We start from the raw sequence: 10,030 nt of genomic DNA, 5'->3' as shown, positions 1-10,030 counted from the left end.
CCAGCACCTCAGCCCTGGCAAGGTCCTGCTCAGCCCTGGGATGTGCCAGGCACCCCACGCCTGGCAGCCCCCCTCAGTTTCTTCCTCATTTTGCAGCTCTGGAGCCCACACAGGGCTTGCAGTTGAGTCCAGGGATGCTCTCTGCAGCAAACAGGAGCAGAAGATGTGGTTCCTTCTCGCCTCTTGGCCAAAGAGCAGCTTCCGAGTAACTCAGTGAACAGCTTTTCTTTTTTTAATAACCATTAGAAAGGCTCCCTGCAAACTCTCAGAGTGTTACAACAGCAGAAAAACGTGGATGTCTACCATCTCTGTGCTCACTGCCCCGCTCCCAGGAAGGTGGGAATGCTGTGTTTTCTTTAGGCTATAAATCCTTTAACCCTGGGCTGATCTCTCTTCTGTGTTAGTGCCCTGCCCTAATCCCAGCTGGAGCCTTTGTACACTAATATAAATAAACACCCATCAGCTGGCTTGGCTTTCAAAGCTCTGCCTTCATCCCTGTGACATGCCCTGTGACATGTGTTTGAGAGCAGCATGGTGGTTTTGGAAGGCTGGATGCCCTGTGGGAAGGGTTCAAGCAATAGGAGAAGATGCTGAAGGATCCTTCTGTGTTACTACCTCTGTTGGTGCTCGCTATGTGCCACCTTTCAGGTGGCAAATCCTGTGGGAAGGTGGATTAGTGTCTCCTGTATGTTCATAAGCCACTTTGAACCATGTGGCCTTTAATGGCCTGAGATTTCTAGGCACTAGCGTAGCAAAATGAAACCAGTATTTACTGCAGAGTAAGAAAAATCCTCTCTGAAAATGGATCTTTTGATGTTGTTCCACACTGTCTCCTTAAGGTGTATATATAAGAAATACTGAAGGGACTGGAGTCACTGGGCAATGCTCTCATCCTCCTGCATTTTGGCAGACACCAAGCTCTCAAACTCTGTATTTTTAAATTGATTTTTATTGAAATGTAGTACATTAGCAAACCCTAACTAATCAGTATACACTATTAACATATTGGCATATACCACATAACTACGATACAGTGTTATACTTACATCAAAACATGTCAAGAAGTTCTGCTGCTGTCAAGCTACAATTTCACAAGGGCTGGAAAGATCTGAGTGTCGGGAGGGCACTGCACCGCCCGCCGCACCTGCATCCCCGCAGCATCCCCGTCGTTTGGCCAGACCCCTGGTAGCTGCTGGCGTTTTTAGGTTACGTGGTCACACCGGTGTGGTCTGCCTTGCAGCAAGCCAGTTGAAACAGACTTTTCATTTCACACGCACGCAAATTGTGTTGGTTTTTGTTGTTGTTGTTGTTGTTTGTTGCAGTCTCCTGAGCCCAGAGGCTGGGGTGTTCCCTCTCTGCTGGGATAAAACCATCCCGTTTCGGTAGATTCTGTGCATAGTTAACCATGGCCTCAAGCAGGTGATCCTGAATAGGCAGGGTCGTACAGAAAAACTTTTAATATTTAACATCTAATTGCAAACTACAGCAGGGCTGACGGGATAAGCAGAAGAGTGATGCTACCACTCAGTTTGCTCAGAGAGGTTATTCCCCTTTACAGGACCAGTGCGACAGATCTCAGCAGTGCTGGGAGTTAAGTCTAGACATACAGGGTGGAAAAGTCTACCTGCTGACGTGGTGACAACCGAGGCGGCTTCTTTTTCATGTAGCACCTTCCAGTGCAAGCACAAAGCGAGCCCTGCCAGGCGCCAGGCTGGATGCTGCCTTGCTGGCTGCAATGCAGGAACCGCACAAATCTGCAAACAGGAGCTTTGCGTTAATGGCCCCAGACGCCCTATTAAACTTTCCTGGCTTGAGAGCAGTGAAGAGCATCAACTTTATTTTCAAGCCCAGACTTTACTGTGCTGGAGCATGGGAGGGCTGCTGAGCCGTTGAGCTGTTTTCTAGAAGCTACTCCCAGTGCAGCCCAGCTCTGTACAAAGGCTGTGGGCAGATACAGCCGTTACTGCCCGAGACAGCCAGAGGGTGTTACAGACACAGGCATGGTAGATCAAGAGCAAATCTAGCAATGCAATGCTGTTGCCACATCCCGGCAGAACTGCTCCATTGGGAATTAAGGCCCTTGTCCCCCTGAGGGGTTTGGGCAGCTGAAGACCAAGTCAGAGCCAAGCAAAGGCGAGCCCTGGAGAACATGGGAAACAGCAAAAAAAAAAGAAAAAAAAAAAAAAAAAAGCAAAACAGCACAGGAAACACACAGAGCTGAGCTTAGGGCAAAGATTAAAAAGCTTCTTGCTTCTGAGGGGCTCAGCGGCAGTGAGCTGCAGGTGGATGCAAGTGGAGAAGAGAACAGCCCATGCCCAACAGGAGCGAGGGAGCCTTCACATGCAAGTCCTGCAGATTTTTGGGCTGTGAAACCCCAGTGCCAGCTATATGACATTAGCTCATGTCACACCTCAGCCTTGCAATGAAATCACTCTAAATAGCTTCAGCTTTTAATAAAACCCTATGTACTTCTTAATTTGCAGGAATATTAATACTTAAGTATTAACTCTTTAGGGAAGGGACTATTTCTGGGCAACACCTTATACCACAGGGCCCCCATGCCCAGAGACCCTGGACATTATTGCAATGAAAAAAAAAATATTCAGACATTATTGCATAACCTACACATTCATCTCTGTTCATCTGGGCACCTCTTTAAGGCTATTGAGCTGAGGAATGAAAAGACACTCCACGCAGGGATCCTCGGAATGAGTATCCCACAACGACAGCCGCCACGTCCCACACAGCCTACTTTGGCCAAGAACCCACCAGGAACCTCCGCCTCCACGGACCGTGATGCTGGTTTGGAGAGATGAATCCCCTTCGAGGGGCTGGCTGGCATGGTGACAGCATAGTGATGAAGAAGATGCTAGAGGCTGGGTGGATGGCAGTGCCTGCACAACAGGGACCTTCACCTGGCTTTCTGAAGGAGGAGGAAACCAGTAATAATTGATGGGATGGAAGGGCAGAGATTAACTGGGGAGAATAAAGAGTGTTTGGGAACATTACAGGCTTTTAAAGAGAGTAGGTGGACAAAAGGATCAAACAACTAACACAGATAAAAAGGTGTCGATTAGCGGTCCTTTGCAAAGGCTCATGTGAGTGGCTTTGATCCCCCCAAAGCACTTCACAAGCACCAAGTAAACCTGCCCTGCCCCTGTGAGGTTAGGGTTTTGGCCAGCAGGTCAGGACATCACCAGCTGGGGGTTATGCAGCACTGCAGCCCCGTGCTGGGAGCAAAATCCCAGCTTGAGCCCTGCTCTTGTCACTGCATCCCACAAGGAAGGGGTGGGGGTTACCACTTTTTCTCTTGCTTATTTCAAAGACATTGGAAACAAAGCAGAAATGAGCACCACCCTGCAGAAGGGGGTTCTTTTTGTTCATCTTTCCCTCTTTCACGCCCTTCCCTGCTCAGCAGTTTCCACCCAGTGTGCCGGAGCATGGGCTGCCCTTACGGCAGTACCCTGGGGTGCAGCATGTCTAGCAGGGAAAGGAAAAAGCAAAGGTATCTTGAAATACAACACCACATATGCAAGCTGTCATGGCACATTATGCACATTTCGCATGGTTCAGGTTGGAAAATTAGGTCACACATGGATGTGTAACACAGGGTGAAAAAGGAGTGGAAGCTTCACTTGTGAAGTTCAAGGTGTTTCCTGGGGTCCCTGAACTGAGACCTCCTGCTCTTCTCCCCTCAAGCCACAGGGCTGGCAGCAGCCCCGTGGCTCTTGTATTTGCCCCGCCGTGCTTTGGTTTGTGCATTGCCGTGCTATTTTCTTTGCTGTGAAACAGATATGACTATTAGCTAAGCAAAAAATTACATATTTTTAATAATTAGGTTAACTCACTCCCCAGTAATCAGGCTGCAGAGTTCCCTGAACTTCAGCTCAACCCTGGTGCCTTCATCCTTTGGCTCATGACCTATGACTGTGGCATTATCTCAAACCTAAATTGGGCTGAATGAGTCCTCGAGCCTCAGCATGACCCCTGTCTCCTGCAGACCTCTGTCTGCTTTTCAGTAGCTAGTAAAGCTCTTGGCTCTCCCAAGCCTTTGCACTGTTTTACATGAGTGTGTTTAAAGAAAACAGAAGATGTGTAAAAGTCTCATAACATAGTCCTAAATGCATTTATTTAACATTTTTTTGTCTTTCTTTGGCTTATGTAGGATATCTGGCTATTCCTATAGCATCCTCAGGTGCCAAAGCAAGCATTCTAGAAGCAAGGGTACAGTGCAGATACCAACACATGAGCTCACTGGAGGGAGTAATCGTGAGTGTCGTTAAGTAAATTTTAACATGCTTCAAATGTAATACTTAATGTTAGTATTATAGGCAAAAAGCACACTTACAGTCTCTTTTTTTAACTGGCAATTATCCTCTAAGAACACAAGCAAACCTTGATTTTACAAATGTCTTATGGGAACATGCAAAACTTTCATAGAACATGAGGCTGGGAAAGAGAAGGTGAAATGCTAGGGTTTAAATAGTTTGGTGAAAGACTTGAAGATAAAAGCTTTTTTTATATGTAGAAGTCATAAAATTAATGTTTTCTGTTCAAAGCTTTTTTTTTTTTAACTTTAAAAATTATTTCCCAAGTTACTGGCACTTACAGTTCTTTACAGGTAATTGCAGTATATTTTACTTCTATGAAATGACTCAACCATACACAGCACCACTGCAGCAGAACAAGAACAACAATGCTCGTCAAGCTTTTTTTATATACTGATTAATATTAAAAGGAAAACCTCAAACTTACCAGCACAGCCCAGAAAAATCACCCACGTTGCTGTGGCGACTCCTCCCCATCCTAAATATGACTAAGTAGAAGAACGCCTGCTATGGCACGTCCCAGCACATATGTAGTGATCAATTGTTTGAACTAGCACTCAATTTTCCAGCGTTGCAAGATTGTCCAAATCCAGGATGTCAATGATAATTTTCAGCTCCCTCATCCAAGATGCTACAGCACAAATCCATTTTTATATCACTATGCCAGATCCTGATCTTCACAAAAGCAAACCCTCTCTCCCCCTGCTTAGAACCAAGAAGTTCGGTTAGAAATAAGGAGATTTAACAAAATGCCAATGACACTACTTATTATTTTATCTTTGGGGGCTTTGTACTTTCTAATGTTTCTCTTACCTTCCATGCCTTTTCTAGCTTTTCTGTACCCTGGTACACAGCTGGTACAAACGTCTCAGTGGGAGCTGAGAAACCCTTGGTTTTGTTTTTGTGCCGAAACCATGCTCTGGCGACATTCCTGGTGGCCTTGGGGCAAATCCCTGAATCGGACCAAGGCAGCCCCTACAAGAAGAATTTGCTCAGAGCATCGACACCCCACACAGCACTACAACAGGCTCTCCGACCCAAAACCACGCTGGAGGGGCTCTGCACCATGCACGTGTTGCTTGCTTGTTAGAGACACCCAGACAGTTTTGTATCTCACCATGAACGCCCAGATGTTTGTCATTTTTTTGTAACCTGACTGCCCACCACAGATAAAAACAAGCCCTAGAACATCCTTGAGAGACAGTGATTTTTCTCTCAGGCATTTGTTTTCGGAAGGCCCCCACTCTCACGGGTTTGCCTGCTGTGATCTCACAGATGTAATTACGAAAACAGGGGTTGCTCAATCAGCCCTTCTGCCACCCCCGAGCCCTGTGCAGGCCTGAGCGCAGCTCAGCCAGGATGGGTTTGGGAGCTCTGCCCGGGCTTGCTGGCACTGCTGGGAGCTGACCCCCTTTGCACATCCGCAAGGAGAGGAAGAATGCTGACCACGACCTGCTGTCGCTCAAGCCACAGGCTGGCATTTTCTGCAAACTTCACTTCTGCTTTGCAGGAGAAAGTGGGTGTTAAAATTGTGCTTTTAAAAAGTTTGGGGTTTAAGCATATTTCTAGAATGAGCTGAATGACAATAAAAGTGCGTTTGGTAAATATAAATGTAGGTATCATGAGAAAAATCTCCCTATACTTCACACCACCCACTCTTGAATTATCAGATTAAATAAAGCTGACACACAGCAACAAAAGTCAAAGCATGCTCAGCAAAGAGGATCATTTCCTCATTTTACAGAGCTGGGTTTTTCTTTTTCTGTTAAACATCTGTGTTAAAGACACAGCTGAACCACGCTTCAGCTAAGGATATATGTCAAGCAGACTGCTATACAATTAAAGAACATAATAAAGGAGGGGAAATTCCCCTGCTTAAAGCAGATGAAATTAAAGAATGGCAGGGTACGTCTTACCTTTCTTTTTGGCTTAACCGATTTCTCAAGATTCCTATACAGAGGATGAAACTTTGTTTCACATTACAAGGACACAAATGCATTTCTACACCTACAGTAACTCAGACTGCAATGGAGAAAAATCCAAACATTCATTAAACAGCTATGCATTGTCTGGTAGCAAAAGGTGGAGCAGAAGCGTTCACTCCTCCGTGTCTGATCATTTGAGGAACATGGTGGATGACCATGACTCCGGAGGTTCCTCTCTCGCTCTCCATTTCTGCATTACTCTTTCAGAACCTTGCAAACAATATTCATTTCCCCACCACTTTTGTCACATGCCGGTAAAAATTGATTATTCCTGCAGCGCGTCAAAGTGGTTGCTGCTTTCCTTTCTTCTTCTGCTTTCTGCATTCCCATTATTGATGTCAGTGGGAAAGGGCACAGCTTAGAGAATGTGTTCGTTATTTAACTGTTGCAAACCTCAATGGGAGAACAGGATAAGAAGCTTACCTCTTCTCTGTGTAATGCCAACATGCTGGCTTTTAAAAAACCTCAGTGAAAAATTCGGTGGTTTTTTAACCCCCCACCCCCCCCCCCCCAAAAAAAAAAAAAAAAAAGTTAAGTGAGAAAGAAAGCTAATTAGGTTCCTGCATATTTCAAAAAGTCTAATGGTTTTCAGGTAGATCGAGTGCTGGTTCTGTGAATGTCCTCTCTATAGAAAGAGACTCACTTGACTTGAGCACACGGAAGGACCAGAAGTATACTCTGTAGAGGCTGTTCTTCTCCTGCTTCAATCGAACTGGAGAAAAAAAACAAGCAACAAGTTCCTTGAAATCTTTCTGCAAATGGAGGTCCTCTCTGCAGCTTTAACGTCAGACTGGCTTGCTTGCCCGGGGTTACGTGGGTTGTAGGAAACTCAATGCACTTTTAAAGGTCCCTTTCAGAAGGGGCTATTTCACAGTAAGGTTATGGATTGACCGAGATACACGAGTGCTTTTACCAGTCACTGGCCATCTCCTCTACAACCAGTTCCCTTTCTGACATTGCCCAATCATCTGGACAATTAAAAAAATGGAAAAAGCAGACGCCTGTGTAAGAGACGCATTTGCAGTACAACACAAACTCTTAGGACCACCGCAAAACCTCTTCTGCATCGCCGCGGCTGGACCGACACAGCTCCCCATGCTGTTACTCAGCAGTTTCCATCAGACAACCTTGCTTGCGCGCAACTCTTTGTCAGCCACCCTCAGAAACCACCACAGCTGGTCTTCGTCTTTGCAATCGAGAAGGCGGGTTCGTGTTCTGGAAAAAGCAGCTCTTCTTCAGACAAAGGAGATCCATGGAAAGAGTACACAACAATAGGAATGAGAAATGAAAAAAACGGAAAAAGGGCCAGGAAGGAGCATGGATTCCTTTCAGGTTTTGTTCTCATCATACATGTCCAAGGCAGGCTCGATGGTTGAGAACTCGCTCTCGTAGACCAGGCTTCGAGGGGACAGAGAGTTACGATGAAAGAAGTGACTGCCTACAAGAGTTAGAACAAAACCTCGTTAGGAACACATGCAAACAACCCAAGAAGTGCATAAAGCATCTTTGTATACAACTGCAAACTGCAAACACAATTTGCATGGAGAAAACAGCCACCCTTTTACACAAACCAGTAACAGCCATATGAAATAGTTCACCTCTGTTCATGTGCTCCCCTGCCAGTTCAAAGCAACTGCTTTCCATTTGCATGAACAATCCCATCTCAAATGGTTCTTTCAGATAAAACAGGTCAAGTCTGAGCAAGGCTGGGGCAGGCTGGAGTTTTGCACTCGGTGCTTGCTGTTGATTTACAACCTTGTAAAGCAGGCATGTGCTTTCTCAAGAAACCCAGAAACTTTTGGTAGGCACCCAGTTCCCTATGCCATGCACTAGCACAAGGTGTTCCAGCAAGTAACAAGCAGGCTGAGCAAAGAGGTCACCAAGGATCATCCGACTGATGCTGCTGAAAGCCTGACCTCCTCCAGAGCTCAGCAACCTCCATCCACCCAGAGTACCTTCTAGAAACAGGCACCTATGTATTTCCTTAGACAGAACCAAAGGAGACGAAACACTTTTCTTCAACATTGGTAATACCTGAAACAAGCACCAAGTGCCTGTTGATAGAGTGGGGAATGGAAGTTCATTTTTTTCCTTGGCAGCCTGGCATTCCCATGGCTTTCCAAACCCACAGATATGTTTTTCAAGGAGTCTAGCCCTACTGCTGTACAAATGGTTCTCTCTGAAAGCATCTATCAGATCAGGCCCTTGGCCAAAACGTTTCATTACTTAGTTTCTTGATCCCAGGGGGGATTAGCTGAGAGCAAGGCTGCTTAGATTACAATATGCCAGGCAGCCACATGAGCCAAATCGGAGGCAACTGAAAAGCTTCCGAGTTCATCAAGAAGGCACCAAGGTGCCTCCAGTTTCAGGCATCGGTGGAGCAAGATGCTTAGGAGATTGCAGTTTTACCTCTAGCACAGTTTAAGTGCTTAAATCCTCCTTTCTTTGCTAATTTTGAGTCCAGCCTATGCCCTTCTGAAATGAAGAGCTTACAAAAGATATGAGGAGAGAAGACTTCAGCTGCTACTGTTCAAAACACCTTTTCTCCTTCCCCACTCAGCCAAAAGACAGACTCAGCGAAGAAAAAAAACCCAGAAGTCCTTATTAGGATTACAAAGAAAAAGCCAGTTATATTCAAATGTGTAGAATTGTAGCAAAAGTGAAGGTGAGTTCTGCACTTACCAAAGCAGAGGCCTCATAACAGCACTGGCTGGAAGAGCCAGGGACACTGTAGATGGGCTCCACACAAACTCATTTTGCAAGTTGTGGCAGCAAGCTGAGCTGCCATCCTGATCTGCCGCAAAATCTGGCCTGGGCTGCACAGCAGTTCTGTGCCCTAGTCAAATCCTTGTTAGGAACAGCAGCAAACTGGAGCTGGGTAACGTATCTGCTACGAGTTTCCTAAACCCCCTCCAAACCTGTCTTTTATCACCAAAAGCCAGTACACAAGCTCACTCCATCATTCACACTAAGAAGGGGCACTTCTCATATGCAAATTAATTTATTTTTTATCTTGTAGTTAACTGAAGCAAGAGTGAAATCAGTAATTACATTGCACAGGAGGGAATTGCTCATTCTGCCAGGAATGTATATCCAGGTATTTGGAAGAAGTAATCTGTGTTGGAATATACTTTGCAGAAGCAGTTTGTAGGCATGATGAACACCTACTTTCTAGATCTGAACCCTTTCCCAAATTTACAGGTTTCTAAAACTGGACAAGGCTTAAAATAGAAGAAATAAAATTAAAATAAAAAAAGTTGAGCTCTTGAGGGAACATAAACTTAGAACTATGACTTCCAGCTGATCACAGTCTGTCTTCAAACAAAAAATCTGAACTTACTTTGAAATTATACCAGATAAAACTGATTTCAAGACACTTCTTGGAATGTGCTGTGGGTCAGGATCATCTGATTTTTGATGACTGCATCTCAGCCTGCAGTTGAAATAAGCCATGGTTGTTGGATGTTTCATCTCCCTTTCCTCCACCCACTGAAATGTTACACACTGAACAGCCAAAGCCAAAACAAAACAAAGGGGATTCTGAAAGCTTGGTGTTGCTTTTGTTTTTATTACACAAAAATCAAACAAGGGATTAGGAAGCAGACAGCCCAGGCTGTCATTTCCTCTATGCACCCAGACTTCCACTCTAGCAAATTCAAGAGAGAGATTTAATCAGCAGGCAGACAGGTCATCTGACAACAAATATTTTAAATTAAT

The sequence above is a fragment of the Falco peregrinus genome, chromosome 8, assembly GCF_023634155.1.
Source record: "Falco peregrinus isolate bFalPer1 chromosome 8, bFalPer1.pri, whole genome shotgun sequence".
In the NCBI taxonomy this organism is placed as follows: Eukaryota; Metazoa; Chordata; class Aves; order Falconiformes; family Falconidae; genus Falco; species Falco peregrinus.
Note: the sequence above shows the minus strand (reverse complement) of the source record.